This window comes from Strix uralensis, chromosome 30 (genome assembly GCF_047716275.1).
Source record: "Strix uralensis isolate ZFMK-TIS-50842 chromosome 30, bStrUra1, whole genome shotgun sequence".
Taxonomy (NCBI): domain Eukaryota; kingdom Metazoa; phylum Chordata; class Aves; order Strigiformes; family Strigidae; genus Strix; species Strix uralensis.
Genome location: NC_134001.1, coordinates 4,042,273 through 4,064,100, shown reverse-complemented (window position 1 = coordinate 4,064,100; position 21,828 = coordinate 4,042,273). Strand labels below are relative to the sequence as shown.

The 21,828-nt window shown below is 45.1% G+C and overlaps 1 pseudogene; it reads left to right on the top strand.

The window, feature by feature from the left end:
• Positions 1-426: 426 nt before the first annotated feature.
• LOC141935933 (serine/threonine-protein kinase 31-like) overlaps positions 427-21,828 on the top strand; it is a 46,064-nt pseudogene continuing 24,662 nt past the window's right edge.

Sequence of the window (21,828 nt, the reverse complement as noted above, 5' to 3'; positions counted from 1 at the left end):
AACAAAACTAGCCGCTTGTTCACCCGTGTGAGTGCGTGTGTGTCGCTTTGGCCGTCTGTGCAGCGACAGTTCAGGACAACTGCAAACGTGTTGTGAAACCAAAAGGTGAGCGCTGACACGTTGCACGAGGGGAGTCGGACGAGCGCGTTCGAGGGGCACGTCGAGTCCAGCAGAGAGGGTATGGCCAGCGCGGCGGCCTCCCCGCTGCCGCTTCCTTCCCCCGTCAAAACCGGGATCAGCGTGCGCTGATCGCCACCTGCCCGCGTGGTGAGGGATGCGCCGGGCAGCGGGCCTGGGCGGGGAGGAGCAGCCCGGCCCCCGCAAGCTTTAAGAGCACCGGCCTTGCCGCGGCTGGGCCAGGGGTTGCCCACAGGCGGGACCGGCGGTCGTTCCTCTGCGCGGGTGCCGCCGCTGATGCGGCCGCCGATGCCGCCGCCGCCGATGCGGCCGCCGCCGATGCCGCCGTCGATGCCGCCGCTGATGCCGCCGCCGATGCCGCCGCTGATGCTTCCGTCGATGCGGCCGCTGATGCTGCCGCCGATGCCGCCGCTGATGCTGCCGATGCGGCCGCTGCCGATACGGCCGCTGTCGATACGGCTGTCGCCGATGCGGCCGCCGATGCCGCCGATGTTGCCGTCGATGCCGCCGCCGATGCCGCCGCCGATGCCGCCGCTGATGCTGCCGTCGATGCTGCTGATGCTGCCGCCGATGCCGCCGCCGTCGATGCCGCCGCCGCTGATGCAGCCGCCGATGCCGCCGCTGATGCTGCCGTCGATGCTGCTGATGCTGCCGTCGATGCTGCCACCACGGCCGCAGCGGCCTGTGCCGCCGCCGCCGCCCGCCGGTGCTGCCGGTGGTGCCGCCGCCGCCGCCTCACGGCCGCCGCTGAGGGAGGGGAGGCAGCGCCCGGGTGAGCAGCCGCGGGCCGGGGCCGGGGCCGGGGCGCGTACGGCTGTGGCGGGACCGCTCGCGCGGGGAGGAGGCGGCCCCGCTGTCCTGGCGGTGCTCGCGGCCGTGCCAGCCTTAGGGCGCTTCCTTGCGCAAACGCGCGTTTTCCACTACAGGAAGGGGTGCTCTTTCGCTAGAGAAAGGGGTGTCTCCCCGCTGGCGGGGAGCCGGGCGGAGGGGAGAGGCGGCGGGGAGCCGGGCGGAGGGCAGGAGCCCCCGGGGCAGCGAGCCCGCGGCGCGTTCAGGGCAGGGACAAGCGGCGCGGGCGTGCGAGGCGGGTGGGTGCACCCCCCTGCTCCACGGGCCTCTGGAAGAACAGCTTAATTTCCCTTTTAACTGTAGATATCTTGTAATGTTTCAGAATCTGTCGTCACGGATGGAGACACAGAGCACAGCAAAGGAAACGTGGGGCAGTTTTTAAAACAAATAAACGTGATCTTACACTTGAGAATAATTTAATTCTTTTCTTTCTTTCCCCTCCCTCAAGTTGAAGATGTTGTGGGCTGCCACACTGAAGATGCTGTAACGTTTTGGGCACAGGTAAATTCAGAGAATTGTTTTATTTTAACTGAGGTGTTTGATTTTATCACCCTGCCAACCCCCAGCAAGTTTCTGTGGCAGTGAGAATAGATGTTGGCGTTTGATGTTGGGGAAAAATAAAAGTTGATTTAGATTTCAGAATTGCAGGTATTATTGTTCCCTTTTAAACTAAAGTCGGTTACTACTTTCTGAAATGTCAAGAAGAATTGTCCATCCATCCATCTGAATTGTAGTTGGGTTTTCTTGAATATTTGGTAGGCCAAAAAAATAAATAGATGGAGGGTTAAAGTATTTGCTGTTGGCTGCAGAACACTGTAGGAGGCAGTCGGAGTCCTGCTGGGGGCGAACCCCCTGCTCTAGGTGAGCGTTTGGGGCAGCTTCGGTGACGCTTGACATGGTTCCAAGGTGCTGGTAGGTCCTTTCAAGTCTTGTGTAGCCGGGCAGGAGGATGTTGGATGGGGGGAGTGAGAAAAAGTAAAAAAACCCCGAACAATGAGTAGTTTTCATGAATGGGGGGGGGCAGCAGGGAGAGGGAAAAATCCGGGAGTACCAGAGTTTGCCTTTTGTATTTGGTCTGCTGGCAGCTTGGTGTGGGCATATTAGTCAACACCTGTGTAACTGGGAGCCCGTTGGAGGAGGTAATGCTGCTTGTCATCTCCCTAGGGGGAATTTGGGGAGGGGGACCAAACTTACTCATTATGGAATAGCTTCTTCTAATAAAGGGATTTTTGGATGTAACGGGAACAGGTAATTCTCCTTTAGGATCTTACCCTGGCATTCTGCAACTCAGTCACAATGTTTTATTTCATATTGTAAGGTACAAACGTTAGGAGTGTACGTCTAAGGTTAACTAAATGTTTAGTTGTACTAGTGTTTTCTTGCCTGCTCTGAGCTCTGGATCCTTTCCTTTGACTTACAAAGCAGAAAGTTGTCTGATATAATGTCGTGTTACTGGAATTGACCCAGTGTTACAGTGGTTCAGATCCCGAGTTGTAACTGGAAAGACACGGCTTCTCTCAGCCAAACCAAAACCCAAGTCCTGCATGTGAAAAGAGCAAGGGGTGTGCCAGAGCTGTTGCCTCCTTGTATTAAGGAGAGAAAGAAAAAGAACACCAAATGCATACTAAAATTTGTGAGGAATGATTGATAAGAAAGATCTGCATGCTGCTCACAGAAGCTGGGAATTAAACTGTTAAAAGTGTCCGTTGCAAACTATTTCTCTGGGGTATGTCACCTGCCCCTGATCCGTTTCATGAATTTTTGGAAGAAAATGAGAGCAGGCTTACCAACGCAACCGAAATCATGAGGATTGAAAGCTTAAGGTGGGGCATTACTTGCCTCAACAGCAGTGCAACTGTTTTGGTTTAATTTTTGGATGTTACAAGCCATCATCTATTAAAAGTGACAGTTAATAACTTGTACCTTCTCTCCACACTTCTTAGAATGTCAGTAGACGTGAGGACCTCTTGGAAATGAGTCGTGTGCTGGCAGAAGCTTGTCCTCGGGCTGATGCAGTTTCTAGCAGACCTGATCTTTGTCAGGTAAGTAGGTGGTGTGTAAATGGGGATTGTTTTTACCTGGATGTAAAAGCCTTAATTCTATGCAACCGTGTTCTTAGGTGTTTTCTTGATGTTTGATTATGCTGTGGGTTGTATTCTCTTAAGATCTCTTTAAAAACTGCTGGCTTTCCTAAAGAAAACGCTTATTTTGTGTGAGCAAGTTTAAATCTTTCTGCACTTCAGACTTCAGTTAAATTATGCAGCCATAGGGGTTTTTTAACACTCGGGGAAATACTACAGGAAGGTAATACACAGAATGCTGAATTCTCTGTCGTTGTCCAGTGCACATTATGAGTTATCTTTAACAAGAGAGCACTGCTTTTTCTGAGAAGTGATTCTTTGCTCCATCTCAAGAAGTGCAGAAGATCTTACAAAGACCTGTCCTGTTCAATGCGCTGCACAGAGTGCTCTTAGGAAGATAACAAGGGCATATTTAATGGCAGTTCGATGACAGGCATACAGAGAGGGATGGCAGCTTTTGGTTTTGCGTGTGAACTACTGATGGCTTATTGCAAAGTAAGGTTGACCTAAAGTGATTGTCTGAACCGTTTGTGTGTGCAGGTAAATGACCTTCTGTGTTCTGCTTGAAAAAGAAGAAAACGCACCAACAGCAAACCCAGCGTGTTTGTGGTGTGACTGGCTTGTTCCTTTGTCAGGCTTAATAAGCCGTCAGTGTCAATAAAATGTTGTGGCAGCACATTAACAGAAAAGCCATGGAAAAAGCTGTGTAAGATGGTGGTGGTTTTCTACTTGCAAAATTTTCTTTGAGCTATTGTTGTTGGAGTAGAGGATTATGTTTCTGAGGCATTAGCATATATTGTTAGGAGATGAGGTATCAAATGCATTACTTTGTTTTTATACTGCTGTTGGGATAATTGTAGGAGAGTGTGAAAATAAGATTTGTAATGTATTACAAATACCATTTTGAGGTGTGCTTATATTTTCAAAATGCTATTTTTATCTCTTTTTCCTGATTTCCAGATTTATGGTGGCCATTCTGAAGGTGGATGTTGGTACAGATGTGTGGCACAGGAAGTGATCAGCGAGGAAGAGGCAGGAAACATTTTTTAAAGTCTTTAATCATCTATCAGTTCTACATGTAGGATGACAGGAATAAATGCAACTCCTCTTTTTGAAACTTGCTGTGTGAATGTGTTTAGGAACGGTGAATATATACGTGGGACACAAATTCAAGTGACCTAGAATTTTGGAAAATGCTGATGAAAAGACTGGCAAACCATGACATACTTGCAAAATGCTGTTTGTATCTCTTTATCAGGAGATTCACGAGTGAGTGGTAGTTAATGTTGTTAAGTAGTGTAATTTAACTTCAAAACTTCGGAGTGGTGAAAATAGCAGCCTTTGTGTGACATGTTAGCACTGGTGGGGATGACCTGAAAGAGTTGTTAATCAGCATTAGGTGACTGATACAGGAGGCTGGTAGTTCCTACTGAAAATGCTGGTTTCTAGACAGGTTGGTTGGCATGCAAACATTAGATCACATATCTGTCCATTACAGAAAGTCTTCTATCTTGCTTCTTGATTGTAGCCCTTGGAGAAAGAAAAAATTGCCAGCAAAGATCTGTTTTGTTACTTAAAGTTTTGTCGCTAAGCTTTTAGACAGGTGCCAACACAAGAGATTTCTCTGACTTGGTTCCTCCCTTGGAAGGGTGTCTAGGCTTAGTAGAGAAGACTCTGATCTCTGCACATGCCTGTGTGTTAAAATGCTTCTATTCTAGTAGCTGTCAGTGCATATTCCTGTGTGAGGTTTGTGTAACCTCTGCTGACTTATATTTTATATTATTGTTGCAGTGTGAAGTATTGTACATTGACTATGGAAATTCTGAGGTTCTGAATACATCAGACATAGTTGAAATTCCACCCGACTTGCAGTGTCCGAGTGTTGCCGAGGAGTACAGACTCTGGGGACGGCAGATACCAAATGATCAGAACTTCAACATATTTAACTGGGTGAGTAACAGATTTTGAAACATCTAGATGATGGGATCTGATGCTGCCAAATATCAGCAGTTTCACCAGGAGGAGCCTCCTAAGAGCTGGATGTTTCACTGTGAAGGCAGGGCATGCTGGGAAGAACTGTCTGACCTCTTGTCCTGAACATATGTATTAAATAGTATTAAGTTGCATTAAACTGTAATAAGTTGTAGCAGCCAAAATAACTCACACGTCACAATGTTCTTCTTTCTTTCTTCAGGGCAGGGGCTGTTTATTTTCTTTATTCTCTCTTTTTCTTCTTACATTAATACATACTCATGCAATAACACATACTTATACTCTCATCCCAGCTCTTACTTCATAATAAGCAAATCAGCGACTAGAGAGTCATCAACCCTCTCTCCCAGAAACAGTTCCACACTTTCCCTGAGCTGATTTATCTTTCTTCCAAGGCCTGCTTCTCCTCCAAACCTTGCTGCTTCTCCAGGCCTGTGCAGAGCAGAGCTGGCGCTTCTCCAAGTCACCGCAGGACTAACCAGCGCTTCTCCAAGCCTGAGCAAAACAGAGCTCACTGAGCAGAGCTCCCCACCTTCGCCGAGCTCCCCAAACAGAGCTCCTTTGCTGATGTCCATTTGGCTCTTAAGTATTGAATCTCCCACAGCTGTGCAGGGCTGGCAGGCCAATGCTGACTTGCCTCTTAACCATTTACCAGTAACACATGATTTGACTCTTAACATACTGACTCTCCCACAGCTGTGCAGAGCTGACACTCCCACATCTCCCCCTTCTTTGTTTTACAACTGCACCTGCAAAGGCTTTATCAATTAAGGTTTAGACAAACTTCAGACACAATATACATAGAATAATTACAAAATAAGGAAGATAACTCCTTGAGGGGCTCATTACTCCAGTCATACAAGCAGTCTCCCTGCTGATTACACACTTTATTGACATCACTCCAGTCACACAAGCCTTAAGCTTAACAAATACTCCAATCTACACTATTTTTAACTTAATACTACAATCTGCATTATCTTATTATTTTTCTTAAGCTTAACAAATACTACAATCTACATTATTTTTAACTTAATACTACAATCTGCTACATTATTTCCTTAAACTTAACAAATACTACAATCTACATTATCAATCTGCATTATTTTTAACTTAACTTCCTTAAGCTTCAAGACTTTTAAACATCAAAACACCATTAAAAATACACAAAGCCATTGCTTGTTGACCATGTGGTGTATCCAGAGAATTCCCCCTTCTTTGTTTTTAAATCAAGGCCTTTAGTATACAAATTAGTCCTTTTAGAATAGACAAGGGACACTGCATCACAGTGTCAACACCTTCTGTAAAATCCAGTATACTTGTTGTGAGTTCTTAAGTCCATCCGCATTACTACTTTTCTCTGTAGTTCTTCCCTCATTACTGCTTTTCTCTGTAGTTCTTCCCTCATTACTGCTTTTCTCTGTAGTTCTTCAATAACAGAAAAATAAAGTCCTTCCCAATGTGGCTGACGTCCTAGTTCATCCATTACAGCAGCAACTTCTGGGGGTGTCTCAACCACAACTATAGGATCCATTGGAGACTTGGATCCATGAGGTGACCTGGCCTCTGTTGCAACTACCGCAACAGCCCAATCATGTTTTTCTCTCTCTCTGACCTGCGCAGCAGCCCGATCACTATTTAACTGTTTCAGGGAATCGTTTACCAGTTGCCATGTAGTTAAGGATGATGCAGTAGGGACCCCATTCCTTTTGCACCAAATAATCAAGGTACATATCACCTTTTCCTCATATTTGATTCTCAGCTTCTCCAGAGTCTTATCAAAATATATGAAGTAGGCTTTTTCTCTGCAGAAATTTTTGCCCCCATCTTTAGTTCCCAGCTGCTCACCTTCTCTCCAGGTGCCTTCAGTTACTTTTCCGGACTAGTCGGCTCACCTCCACTGATCGCCAAGTTCAGCTGGGCTCCACTACCACCGCTTGGCTTCCGTGGTCCTCGCTCTGTCCCAAACCAAGATGGGATTCGCACATCGGGGTCACCAGTTGTATTAAATTTTAATAAATTATACTAAGTTGTACTAAATTGTACTAGGTTGTAGTAAGGTGTAATTAATTGTATTAAGTTGTAAGTTGTATTAAATTGTACTAAGTTGTAATCAAGTTGTATTAAATTGTAGTAAGTTGTAGCAGCCAAAATAACTCACACATCACAATGTTCTTCTTTCTTTCCACAGGGGCTGTTTATTTTCTTTATTCTCTCTTTTTCTTCTTACATTAATACGTACTCATGCAATAACACATACTTATACTCTCATCCCAGCTCTTACTTCATAATAAGCAAATCAGCGACTAGAGAGTCATCAACCCTCTCTCCCAGAAACAGTTCCATGCTTTTCCTGAGCTGATTTATCTTTCTTCCAAGGCCTGCTTCTCCTCCAAACCTTGCTGCTTCTCCAGGCCTGTGCAGAGCAGAGCTGGCGCTTCTCCAAGTCACCGCAGGACTAACCAGCGCTTCTCCAAGCCTGAGCAAAACAGAGCTTCTGACCAGAGCGCTCCACGTTCGTCGAGCTCCCCAAACAGAGCTCCTTTGCTGATGTCCATTTGGCTCTTAAGTATTGAATCTCCCACAGCTGTGCAGGGCTGACGCTCCCACAAACATACTCTAGAAACTAAAATGGCTTTGTCAAAAATGGTTCAGGTCGTGCAGGGGGGTGTTTTTTAGAGCACGCTTTTGCCATCTTCAGAGCCTAAGGTCTATTTCTGACTGACCCAAGTTCTTTCTGGTGGTGAGGAACCAAAGTGCCTCTGTTTCTTCCCCTTCAGAGGGAAAAATACCTCCCTTGGCCACAGAACCTGACATAAATTCACAGCTGGAGTGCTGCTCGAATGAGCAGCTTGAATGCTGTGTGCCTGGTACCGTACAGACTTTTGGTTAGAATAGCAGGTGAATGTGAGTGGCGGTAGGAACTCTGTCGCTCCTGGCCAGCAGCGAACGTGAAAGGCTCAGGAGCTGATGCCAACAGGACTGGTAAAAGCTTTGAGCCCCTCTGAGTGGCACTGGTGACCCTTGGTCGAGATTTCCCAGTGGCAGTCTCCCTTTCCGGGACACCATTTACAGCCTTAGTGGCTGCAGGGCTCTCACTGGCACTGCCCGTCCTTCACCAGCCGGCTGCTTGGGAGCAGCAGTTGCGGGAGGAGGAGGAGGAGGCAGGAGGCGGCTGCCCCGGCTGCCTAGTGTACCCCTCTGCCCTTTGGAGGAGATCCCGAGACCCCCTGTGTATGCTCTCACCCCTGTGGTCCTATTGACACTGCTTGGTGTGAGCACTTGAGACAGGTGAAAATCTCAGTTCTCAACTCCCTGGGGTTTGTTTTGTTTGTGCGATGGTGGTGTGTCTTTTGGTTTTTGTTGGTGGGTTTTTTTTGTTTTTTAAACAGTTCTTGTTGCTTGAGCTAAAACTTTATTTGCTTGCTCCGTGTAGCTTTCCTGCCCCCACTGCTATCCTTCTTAATTCTCAGCAAAACCAGCTTGTTTTCAGAAGTGGTGGGGCAAAAAGAAAAACAACCTCGTTAATAAAAGATAACTTTCTCCCAGATGTCTTGTGAAGGTCTGGAGTGTATTCCCCAGTCTTTCAAAGCTGTTTTTCTTTGATAGTACAGATGAAGCTGATTGCTGCCAATTCTGGTATTTTCCAAGTTCCAAGTGAGTAGTTTCAGTAAGGTAGATACACATAAGAATTCATTTGTTGCTATGTTCTATTTCAGCTTCTAGACCACATACTGAAAGGCTGTTAATGTAATAATTCAAATATTTTTTCATATTATTTTGATTAATACTGTTAAACAGTTGGTCTAGTATCCTCTAAAAGAATTGGATAATCTGGTTGCCAACTTCCATTGAGAGTTGATGGGACTTTGGACTTCTGTCACTTATAAATGATACTGAATTCACAGAATCACAGAATCATCTCAGTTGGAAAAGCCCTTGAAGATCACCTAGTCCAACCCTTAACCTAACATTGACCGTTCCCAACTCCACCAGATCCCTCAGCGCTGGGTCAACCTGACTCTTCAACCCCTCCAGGGATGGGGACTCCCCCCCTGCCCTGGGCAGCCCATTCCAACGCCCAACAACCCCTTCTGCAAAGAAATCCTTCCTAAGAGCCAGTCTGACCCTGCCCTGGCGCAGCTTGAGGCCATTCCCTCTTGGCCTGGCGCTGGTTAATTCTTCAAAGCTGAACACTGAGGGAGAGCTACTGGTGTTGAAGCCCAGTCTGGCATTGACAGTGATTAGATCAGGTACAGTTGTAGTTGTACAGATACAGCATTGTTTCAGAAAAAAATGTTTTAAACATAAGCTTTACCTGTGCAGCTCTCTGGGTTTTGGTCTTAAATGTGTCCTCTCTTTCTTAGAAGAAAGACGGCTGATTTCAGCTAAAAGCATTCAGAGTATCCAGTGCACAACTTCACTGTATTTTTATTTTACAGGGGAGGAAGTTCTTGAGCAGCCTAGTTCTTGAAAACCAAATTAAAATACGTCACAAAGCCAAGCATGAAGATAGTACCATTATTGCCCAGGCAGTATATGAAAAAATAGGTATTGGACAAGAGGTGGCCAGGGCAGGGTTTGCTGAAAAATGCACATCTGCAGGGAACACTAGAGATGCAGAAGAGAGAAAAGTATATGTCACGCAACACCAACATCAGGAGATAAAACTTTCAGTTCCACTGTGGATAAAGAGATCTGATCAGATGCTGAACGGCACCCCAGGAGGGTTCTTTGACCAAGTAGTTGCCAGTGCAAGGAATCGGAATTTTACTGGAAAAATGTTTGCATCAAAGTAAGGCAGTGGGATGTCACAGAAAACTTTGTATGAGTGATCTGGTTAGCTCAGTTGCTGGGATTTGTCCATATGAGAAGATGGAGAGGGAAGTGGGCACCTAAAATACAATTTCTGCCTTTCCAGTGTCAAGTAATACTGGTACTCCGTGGAAGGGAGTTTGTGTGTGTGCGCATGCTGCGGTGGTGGGAATTAGGGCACTGATCTGTACAAAGCTGTTCATCAGTGTTGTTGCTGGTTGGATAGCTTCCTCATCTGATTTGCAGAGACAGGCTGTTCTTACCTATCAATGCAAGATTTTGAAAAAGGAGGAAGGGGTAGCAGCTAGTAAGAAGAGGAGAAGATACTGGACAGCTTAGTTGAAAGTGCAGGTTGCAGGACATCAGGCCTCCAGCACATTTTGCAGTGATCAGCAATGCAATGAATGATACTTGTTTTAGCATCTGTGTAATTTCTATAAGCTTGTCCTTGAGACTTTTGGTATCTATCCCCTATTTATTTACCTCAAGAAAAACTCACTGGACACAAATGTGGAATGTGAAAGTACGCTCACCTAGCAGGACAAATGTGTTTTGGTGATTTATTTGTGTAGGAATGTTGAAACAAAGAGCTTCACTCCACAGGCAGGAGTGAGTACAACTGGTCACAGGGATTGTTTATTTGCAGCGCTGGGCATCGCTCCACCACAAGTGTGGCGCTTACTGACAAAACTCTCTGACTAATATACACAAAAAACAACCTCTGCATTAGATTGCTTAGAAAAGGCAGTCTTATGCTAATGGGTTCTTAGAACTCATTTACATAGTCTGAGCGTGCATAGTAACAATAGAGTGAGGGTCTTCTCCCCTCCGGAGGGGTCCCCACAGCCTTTCTCACACTGTCCCCCAGGGCACTGGAGGGCTCTCGTGTCCCTCTCTGCTCACAGAGTCACTGCATCCGTCCTTCACCCCTCTTTGTTCCAGCTCTCAGGCACTTCTCTCCACACCGGCGTCTTCTCGGGCCCTTGTTTCCTTCAGGTTCCTGCTCTCAGGGCTGGACTCGGGGAGTTCTTCAGAGTGTCCCAGCTCTGTCGGACCTTTCCTAGGCGAGGAGTTCAAGGTTCTCAAGCCTCTCGCAAGTGGGCAACTGGGTAATGACTCCAGAGGGTAGTCAGGGAAAAGCAGAAATGAAATTATATACATTACAGCAAAATACAGGAAAAATACAGGAAAAAAAGCTGGTAAAATACCAGTGATGTCTAACGTTAAAACTAAATGTCTTATATTACAGGTCCCTGTACATTAGCAATTTCAAGTACACTTGTAGCAGCTTCCCTTCAATGTAACAATGTGTGCTTCTAAGAAATAAAGCCAGCAATCACAGTTTGAAGCAAGCTTTTTGGGGATAACCATGTCTCTGCAACTTGTAGTTACATTGACAGGAGGTGGTGGTAAGTTGGCAGTTACAGTTGTTGTCAGAAATCTTTTTAAACAGACTTATCCTACAGTTGCCATGGCAACAGGCTGCTGAGACAAATGTTTGTGGGTGGGAAGGATGGTACTTGGCATTTAGAAAGTTCAGACAGCGTAGGAAGTAATGTTCTTCAAAAAAACTTGTTTAGAATTCACTAATGTTCCATAATTTGAGTTTCTAGAAAGTTTTAATGAACCGCCCGAGGGCACACCCTTCCACATACCAGAAAAGTATCCAAATCTTTTTTACAATTAGACCATTTAGGCAAGTCTATGCTGTTAACAAACACGAATATGAAACGAGGTGCTCTTCAGAAAGTCTACATGTATAGTGAAGTGCCTCATCCTGAGTTATTTTGATTGATCTACCCTGTTCTCTGAGTAATGGATATGCTCTGAATCTGATTTTAAAAAAGAAATAGCTTTTTTTTTTTGGCATGCAGTGTTGAGATGGCTTTGTAGACAGAAGTATGCTGACTGGCCTGAGCAGCTGACAGCCAGCAGGTTCTCTGTTCCATTTCTGTATGCTCTGGTGTCCTTTAAGTTTTTGCATGTCGCAGGCATTTTTGAGATGGTATGCCTGCGAAGGAAATTGAGAAAGAAAGAAGCTAGGATGTAACCAAAGCCATGCGGGTGAGGATGAAGTGGATGCGGGGTCTAGTAGAGCTTTGGGACTTTGTCACAGTACTCTGAGACAGATGGCTTCACATCACTCTTCTTCGTTATAAAAATGGCTTTTAGGGTACAGATCCAAACCACTAACCTTAAAGTACTTTGGCTTCCTTAGTAGAGAGAAGATTTGAATTACAATGGACCTTGACTTTTCTGGATCTGCAGTGTGGTATTGTATGATGTTTTTTGGATGGGAAAGACTTTTGAGCCAGTGACTGTGAAAACATATGAAGGGTTGTCTTCAAATGATGTATTTTTTTCTGTGACGGTGTGTAACAGTCTTTGTAAGGACTGGTGTGGAGAGGAATAGAAATTCTGGAGAAGTAAAGCACAATTGTGCAGGTGCTTCTGTCGTCTTTTTGATGTGGTGTTCTGTAGTCATTATTGAAATTACAATAGCACAAAAGAATGCACTTTTGTTTGTTTTTTGTTTGTTTTGTTGTGGGTTTTTTTTTCTTTTAATTGAATTCCTCTTAATTCACTTTTAAAAGGGCAAAAATGCCAGCTTTTACCTCAGCGTCAGACACCAGCTTGGCACAAAAAAGTCTAGATCAGAAGCTGTCCGGAGAGAAAGAAGTTCTCAGAGGGCAGATTGTAAATCTCTTGCAGAGGCAGAAGGAACTAGAACTGACGGTTCAAGAGCTGAAATGTGAACTTCAGGTGTGTGGGAATGCAAGGAGGATGCTTCTCTCCTCGCTGCCAGTGTGTCTGGCAATGCTTCTGTCTTATGCTTTCATTGTAGTGCAGTTCAGCTCTTTCCTTTTTCCTCTTTGTGGAATAAAACTACTCATAACCAGCTGTACTTGGTTACCTCTACCTAGAACACCTGTGTTTCTGCATATACTGACCTGTCATTGCACAGATCCTCCATCCGCCGAAGATACGATGTTTGTGCGCTTCTGTGCAAACTAAATTAACAAGCAACAGAATTACATGTCTTCAGCTAAGAAAAAATACTTGAATGCAAGGACTTCTTAGAAGCATTTCTTCTATATAGTCTGATGATTTTTTTAAAAACCCCCTGTTTTCTGCAAATTTTTATTACTATTTTGTGTTGAGTGCAAGGAAACAGTTTTAAAAGAAAAGGTTGTGGATAGTTCTTCTAAATAGGAAAATACTTGCTCCCTGCTAAAAACACTATGGTAGGCAGTGATTGTTTTAGAAGGGTGATGTGTGGTGGTGGCTTTGAGGGGTACTTAAAAAACCCACCCTGAGTCATGAGACTTTGGATGCCCATCTGCAAATACGAGACTATATCAATCCTTCTATGTTTGTGCTTTTTTTGTTGGTGGTTTTGGGTCTTTTAATATAATATGTAGTGAGTCTGAAAGGCTAACAGTGTTTAAAGACTCTGTTTCATTTCTTCAAGTGGAGTTTATAAAAGCATCTCTGTGAGCAAGAACTTTTAAATTTAGGTTGTCCCTTGAGGAATATAGCCTGGTGTGGTGTGTGGACTGTTTTTGGGTTAAGAATATTCCTTATTTCGTCTTAAGAATATTCCTTGTAGGAAGGTCAGGATGGTTGTACATACAGCAGAAGTTCTTGTTTTGCTGCACCAATCTGAGGTGTGGTAGTGATGGGAGTAAGGAGTTTAATGAGGTCCTGGACTTGAGTTCCCTGAAATGGGAATTTTGGGTGGGAATTTTTCAGCAAGGGAAGAAAAAATTCCACGTTGACGGAAGAGTTGCTAGCAAATGGGGAGTAATTGAAGAAATACACTTGAACACATCACTGCTGAAATGAGAGGAAGGAAATGAACCGTTAACCTTGAAGGAGCTATTAAGGAAAATAAAACTACTCTCATTGGTGTGTACGTCTTTCTAGGCATTTTGTTAGTGTTTTGCAGAGGGGCAGTTCTGTGTGTATGTGTGTGTTGCTCTTGTTTTCAAAAGTCTGAATTGTGCTCTGCATGTCAGTAATCCTGACTGACTGCCGTGACTGTTGATCTATCTTCACCTGTCTTTGCTGAAACACTGCCCCGAAAATGATAAATAATTCAGAGAGAGAAGGAAGCATCCAGGAAGTCTTCTGCAAGTTTTGAGGAAACCCTACGTACATACATTGGATGACAGTGGGAAGTTTGGCTGCTAAGGTGAAGGCATCGAAAGAAATGAGGTATGTGGGTGTTTTCTGAAATAGTAGTATTTATCATTGCCCTGCTTATCTCTTGAAGTCATACGTGCTTTTTTGTTTCCCAGAAGTTTTGTTAACTTTCTAAGAAAAAATTGTTGCGTATGGAGGGGAATATTTCCCAAAAGCAAGGCTGAAACCTGAGGTTTTTGGAAGCTCACATTGCAATTTGTGTTGCCTTCTTCTCGATCTTTGTCAGATGACTTTTGTCCACTTCTGCTCCTTTACCATAGCTGTTGCAAGAAGAGCTTTCCATTCTGTCTTCAAAGAAAATGCTGATTAGTAAATGCAGCTAATTGTTAAAAGTATCTGGGTAGTCAGAGTTCCTTGGGTATCTGTACTGCTGTGAGAGGTGTATCTTTGGGTAGCCCAGATTACCCTTCTGGCTTTAAAAGAAGGGACAAAACTGCAGTGAGAAGGCTTGAAATAGAAATGACCATCAGCTCTTTTAAGAAGGTGTGTGTATATATATTGGTGTATGTGTTCGTGGAAGATGAGTGGGGAAAAAAAATACCAAGAGAGGAAATGGGACAAAGGGGAAATTAAGGGCAGGAGAGAATTTCCACATACAGCATTATGAATGCTGAGGTATAATGAATGTCTTCTTGGTCCTTCCTCAGAAGAAGATTAACAGCTGAATGAGATTGCTGCTGCTGCCTTTTGAAAGAAAGTAGGTTATTAACATGGCAGGTGCTATCTCAAAATTCGTATGGTCGAGGGGTCTGACTAGCATTGATTTTTAAACTGCTTGAGTTCCGGAAGAAAAAAGTCCTGGTAAAACCTTGCTGCCTCCTTACAACTTAGGCACACAAGTGGGAGGAGTCGCTTTGAGGATCAGCTCTCACAAGCCTTAGAAGTTGTTACAGAAGGATGTCTCACTGTTCCGTGTTCCTTGGAAGAATTGCAGAAGATCTGGACAGAGCATGACTTGGCTCAAGAGAGGATTCAGTTATGCAGAAACGTGGTAGGTTGGAGTTATTTTTTTCTCAAGAGCTATAATTTAACAGCTATGGACAGAGTATTTTAGTCTTATGAGTGTAGCTGGCTAGCATGAGCACAGCATGGAAACATCTTGCTTTGCTAGGTAACACTGGGGGCTCTGCTGCCGTAGCCACAACTGGTGTATTTGTGGAGTGGGGTTTTTCTGTGTGTTAAACCCAGACTTTTTGACACCCTTGATTTTTGTAGTGAAATACAAGGAAATCAGAACATGGCAGCTAAAGGGTTTCTGTTCTGTACTAGTTCGAGCCTCTTCGGCTGTGCAGCTGCAGTGTCTGTCTTCAAAACCTTCTGTTGAAGCCGCGGGGCGCTGCCCAGTACACGCTTCCCTCCTGCGGGGAGAGCGGTGCGCAAATGCGGGTGTCCGAGGAGAGGGACTCGCGTGGGGGAAAGCTGCCACCCAGGGCAACTTCTCTGCAACCAGGGGTCTGCAGGAGCCTGCCGGGGTGTGCGGGCACGGCTGTGCTGCTCGGGATGCTCCTGGGCTGCGGCCGGCGTGCGGCGCTGCTCTGGGAACGGGGAGGTTCCCCGCTCTGGGGCCGGCGGGGAGGGGGTGGCGGTTGTGCGCCTGGGGGAACCACAGCAAATGGGATGTGACTGGCTTGAGTAGAACCGAAGACGTTGGCGATGGGTGTGCTTAAGAAGTGGGGCTGTATTACCCTGCATTTAATGGCTCGTGGAACGGACTAGAAAATAATGAGCCGTGAGGAGAACCCGAGTAAGTTCTGGTTTTGCTGCTTGTGCTGGGAAGAGTATTAACACACCTATAGCATGGCATACATTTAATTGGTTTAATAAACAACATTTCAACCTACAGCAAAGTCAAATGTTTAAATTTGACAACACTAAGTGTTAATAAGCAGATGACATTTTGGTGTTGCATCTTGCGTAGGGGAGTAATACGTAGAAGAACAGCTAGGTTGTGAGGTACCCAGGAGCCAGGGCTGCTTAGGGATTCACTTGCACAAGCTTTCCCTGGGTGAATTCCTGACCCCTTGTGAAAGAGTAGAAGTTACAGTTTTCTGGAGATGACATGGGAGGGTTGAGCTCAAGTGTGCTGGTAAACCTTGCTGAGCAACAGCAGACAAGTAAAGCAAGGCTGTCTTAGAACTTGTTTTTGCCCCGTTGTCCAGTTTTGCTTTGACATGGTCGGGCTGGGGATAGGGGGAAAGAAAACTCCTAACGCGGACAGGAGTTAGGACAGGTGCAGGGGCAGACTCTGGGGAGCCTCAAAGCGTTTGATCAACAGAGGAGATGGTTGCTTTGGTGCCATTCAGGTGGCAGGGCAGTGTGTCTGAGGTTTTTGGGAGGGGGGGGGGTTGACTTGCGAACCCCAGCAAGCAGTATTCTTCCACGACAAACATCATGAAAAGAAGTTTCATTCTTGAAGAGTGCTTGAGGTTTTTCTGATGGGCTAATTTGTTGGAATATGTTAGACAATCTGGACATCGTCACCCGTTTCAGTTGTGAATGGCTAACACTGAAGTCACGTCTGCATGATGCAGTGTAGTGTGTTACACTGCCAAAATAGTTGAAATAGTGCTGAAATGAGCTTAGAGCACTGTCTGTGTGTCTGTCTCCGTGCCCGTGTGTGTCCGTGTGTGTGTGTGTGCCCCCTCTTTTGCGTTGGCAAGGGGTGGCCTCACACATGGCTTGAAAACTCCTTTTGTTCAGAAATCAACAACACTGCCTGGGGGTGGGGGGGTGGGGGGTGGGGTGTCTGCGTGTGTGTGTGTCTGTGTGTGTGTGTGTGTGTGTGTGTGTCTGTGTCTCTGTGTGTGTGTGTGTGTGTGTGTGTCTCTCTGTGTGTCTGTGTCTGTGTGTGTCTGTGGTGTGTGTGTGTGTCTGTGTGTGTGTCTGTGTGTGTGTCTGTGTGTGTCTGTGTGTGTGTGTGTGTGTCTGTGTCTCTGTGTGTGTGTGTGTCTGTGTCTGTGTGTGTGTGTGTGTCTGTGTCTGTGTCTCCCTGCCGAGGACATTGTTCCTGATTGCCTAAACCAGGATGTACATGAAAGCTGGCATGGAATCTTGTGACTTGCAAGAGTACGCAGCTGTAAAAAAAATCCTGCTATCTGAAGAGAGGAACTTGTCATAGTAGTGTCACAAATGCTTGAAATGGGGGAAAAATGAAAAAGACGGAAGCTCTGTGAGATGTTGGGTATCCCCCAGAGTGCCTGGATGCTGCAAAGGGTGTGCACGTGGAAACGTGTGTGGAAGTGTAGAGCTCCCTGAAGACTTAATTTAGTTTTCAAGATGAGCTGGTAGCAGCTGGAAGCAGGACATGGCAAAGCTCTTGTGGAATTTGGCTTGAGTATCTTGAAGACTGTGGTAGGTCGGTGAAGGGAACAGAACAAGAGCTTTGGTGGCATCATGCTAGAGCCATGGTACTGCAAAGGTTGTCCTGTTTTAATGTGCAGTGTAGTGACTTAACGTTTTTTCCCTGGTAATAATTTAGATTTTTTTGAAGATCTATTTTATGTGCTGTAACATGCCACAGAATCTTGGCTACTTGTTTTCAAATATAAGAAGTGTCCAGGATGCACACAGTAAACGGGCGTGCTTGCCCTTATTCTGCCTGTTATCCCTACTAAAATGATACTGACTGTAGATGGGCTAACAAGTATTTTTGATGGTGCAACCGAGTATGTTAACGTCACTAACTTTGTTTCCTGCTCAGTTAAAATGAGGTACATGTCAGTGCAGGGTACAGGAAGCCCAGTGGACCCCAACGCATGAAATAGCTGGCTGTTATACCATAGCAGGCTGTTGAACTCTGTTTGCTTAAGCTGTCGGCCGAGCTGCCAAGATTGGTTTTACTGAGTTAATTCTTGTCCAAGCAATGTGCTTTAACCTCCCTGGAGTGCTAATGCCCTCTTTCACTGGTACAAGCCTCATTTGTTTGTAAGCTCTTGGGAGTGAACATCTTGTCTTGCTTTGGGGGAAACCTCATGCATCTTAAATGTCACAGGTGTGAGTAAACCCAGTGAAGTTTGAGTAAATGGCATTATTTCAGCTTTCATTGTCTGTGCTTTCTTAGTTGGTTTATGCTGGTTTAACTGGATCTCTCCTGGATAGTGTCCCAAAAATGAAGATGGGTGACTGGAGCGTTTGCTCTTAATAAGGTATTTATGTTCTACATGTCTTAGTGTCCTGGTTTAACCAGGATAGGGTTAAGTTTCCCCAGCAGTGGGGGGGGGAGCTCTAGCCGGGTTATTCAGATACCATGCGGAAGTCACATCCTGGCAGGTCACATTTTTCCTGGCGCGGAGCGCGGTGCACGCGTGGTTTTGTACATCGTGCTTCAAACTGCTGTATTTGGTAGCTATTTTGCTCTGTTCATTGCTATCACTATTACTGTTATTGTTATTGTTGTTGTTGGTTGTGTTGCTATTGCATTGTTGTATTAAACCTTTCCTTATTTCAGTCTTGGGGCTTTGTATTTCACTCCCTTTGTGGGGGAGGGGTAGCGGCCACGTGGTCTCAGACCCCGGCAGGGGCTAAACCACTACACTTAGAAACATGTTTTGCTGATTAGGGATACCAGTTACACTCAGACACCAGAGTGAAAAGAGCAGGCGTATTTTACTGGGGATAACGAAATAATGTAACAGAGTAATACAGACAGCGTGCAGTAAGAAAAGGCAGAACAGTGCCCTCAAACAGGAAAACACAGGGTAACGCATCAAACCATTACTACAGGAGAGAGAACAGTGATTAAGGAAGATCCGTCCCCACTCGCACCCGTTCCCATCACCCAGACCCGCAGGCGCTGGGCAGCCCCGGGTGCAGCGAGGATTTGGGGAGCCTGTCCCGGCGAGTGGGAAATCCTACACGGGGCGTCCACCCGTAGCTGAGGCACCCAAAGTGGCTGTGAGCGGGTCCGGCCTTATGTACCCAAAAACCAGCAAGGCACAATAGCTGGCACCTCTGTTTTGAGTGGAAACATCTGGTTTCAGTCTCACATTAGGTTCCCCCAGAGCCTGGCCAGGGCTCAGGGGAGAAGCTCAGGGAGTTTCCCTGCTGGTCTAGTTAATTTATGAGCAAGGTCACAAGGCCAGACAACTGTTTCTGTGGCCTTGTTGTCTTGCTCACACATAAAGAAAGATAAGGATACATTCAAGATAGACATGTCTTATGATGTTTAAGCTACATCTATGCATATTTCACTAATGACTAAATACTGAGTTAGCAGTTTCAGTTCAGGGCCTGTGGCTCAGGCTTCAACACTCCCACCTTTTCCAGCAGAATAGTTGGTTTGTTATAACTCAGTGTAATACCAGTTAGCACAATGGTTATCAGTTATAAAATGTACAGGATTCATCTACAGGCCAGCTCTGGCTTGGGCCTGTTGTCCAAGCCTTAGCACTTCAAAACATAAGAAGATAATCAGTGAACTGACGTGGTACTGGGGCATGGTGTGCATGAAAATAACAAAGCTGGTTCTTCTGGAGTGGAAATGCTTAAAAATGTATTCAAAACAAAACACAGAATTTGATGTAAATTCTGTACCCAGATAGGAAGGTAGTGGTGCTGGTCACTTAACCAGCTCTCTGATGAAACGTTACTGAGAGGATGCCGGCTCTACAGGTGAAAAAACCAGGGATGGGTAGAAGTTCCCATGATGGCAATGTAGACAGATACTCATAGCAATACAGTGTAATACAACTGACTTGTCAGACATTGTAGATAGCGTTTTATGGATGTGTTGTTTAATTTATGATTTTGATTTAGAAACATATTCAAGATTTACTTTATTGGAGACTGTAGTGTACATACTCAGCATTTTTTTGTGGGAAGGATGAAATAAAAATCATGCTGATTGTTTAAAAAAGGGGGACCATTCAGTTGCTCATTTAAAAAAAAAAAGAAGTGGGGGAGGGTGGATAAATAGAGTTGTTTAATGAGGACGTTGATGCTAGAGTTAGTTTTAGCTATTCCATGCGCTGCAAAGTAGTAACTTGCACTAAAGGGACTCAAAAACTGGGGCCAAAAGTAGAAGTAGGCTCTACAAATGGATTAGAATTTACACATGGAGGGGGATTAATTTCTTTTTTTTTTTTTCCCTCTTACTTATGAGGTCACTAAATCACAGTTAAGCAAGAATGCATTGATGGGGTGATTGCATTATCCTGCTCTGATGGACTTTCCTAAGCATTGCTATAGTTATCAGAAACAAGATAGTAAGCGAGCTTGGTGTTTGGTATGACTGAGTCTGGTGGTTGTTCGTGTGGGCTTGTTTGGGGGGTGGTTTGTTTCTTGGTTTTTTGTTTGTTTCTTTCTTTCTTTCTTTGGGAGGTATAAGGTAGACCAGACACAAAATAAACCAACTTTTGTAGTTTGGGAAGCCTTTAGCCCATTTTAAAGGAATGGAATTCTGCTGTTTGCTTTTGTGATGAGCTTACATCTTTGTAAAGCAGGCTATTAAAATACTGCCTGTGTACTTAGTGCTCTCTGAAGTGGTTGTGGTTTAACAGGCATTGTCTGAGCCGTGAACTGTCCATGTACCCAGTTAAATGGCAGACGCTGGAAGGAGACTTGTTCTGTGGCTCTGTAGTGGTTTAGCCTCTGCCGGGGTCTGAGACCACGCGGCCGCTGCCCCTCCCCCACAAAGGGAGTGAAATACAAAGCCCCAAGACTGAAATAAGGAAAGGTTTAATACAACAATGCAATAGCAACACAACAAACAATAACAATAACAGTAATAGTGATAGCAATGAACAGAGCAAAATAGCTACCAAATACAGCAGTGAGAGGAGCAGATGTACAAAACCACGCGTGCACCGCGCTCCCGCGCCAGGAAAAATGTGACCTGCCAGGATGTGACTTCCGCATGGTATCTGAATAACCCGGCTAGAGCTCCCCCCCCACTGCTGGGGAAACTTAACCCTATCCTGGCTAAACCAGGACAGGCTCCCGAGCTGTCCGAGTTCCTGGGCTGTCATTTAGTCACGTGTAGACTGCTAAACTTACTCTAGTGCTTGAACTGGTGTTAATGGGAGTTTGGTTGCCTGACTGAATCTTCTCCTCCATGAAGTCTCTAATGCTCTAGTTTTTGAAGTAATATTCTGCAGAAATCTCATCTTGAAAAGTGTTCTTTATGACAAGGGGTCCTTACTCCTTTTTATGCCGTGCATTACAGTATTCTCTTACAAACTAGCTCCTGTCTTACACAGGAAAACCAGCAGGAAGTCTGTAAAAATTGTGTGTGCTTTTGGTCACCAGAGGTACCCAACAAGTGCAGAAGTGCCTGTTCAATCTCTTTTTGTGCTGTTGTTTCATGGTTTTCAGTGCTGAAGCACCATGTTGTGTTCAGCTTCTACAGTAGAACTTAATCCACTAATTTTTATTATCCAGCCCACTAATGTCTGGCTGCATTGCAACATCTGTTCAATTGCTAATCGAAGTTTTAAAGCAGTGTGTGCTGCAATGTGGGGTTTTATTTTTAGGTGGAGTTTGTCCATCTCTTTCTGCCGTCTGTTACAGGCAAAAGGTTTCTATTCTGTCTTCCGTGGATGCTTACGCACTCCTGATTAAGTCAACTTCTAAGCTTTCACTGGATAAACTAGATTTAAATACTCTGAGAACCTGTGTTTGTGTGTACATATGAGTTATATTTATATTATAATTGCTTGTTAGTAGGAAGTGTTCATTTGACTTAATGTGAAACTGGCATTATTGCCGTGTTGTTTCCTGTTTCTTTACTAATTGCCTTCCGTGCTAGACTTTC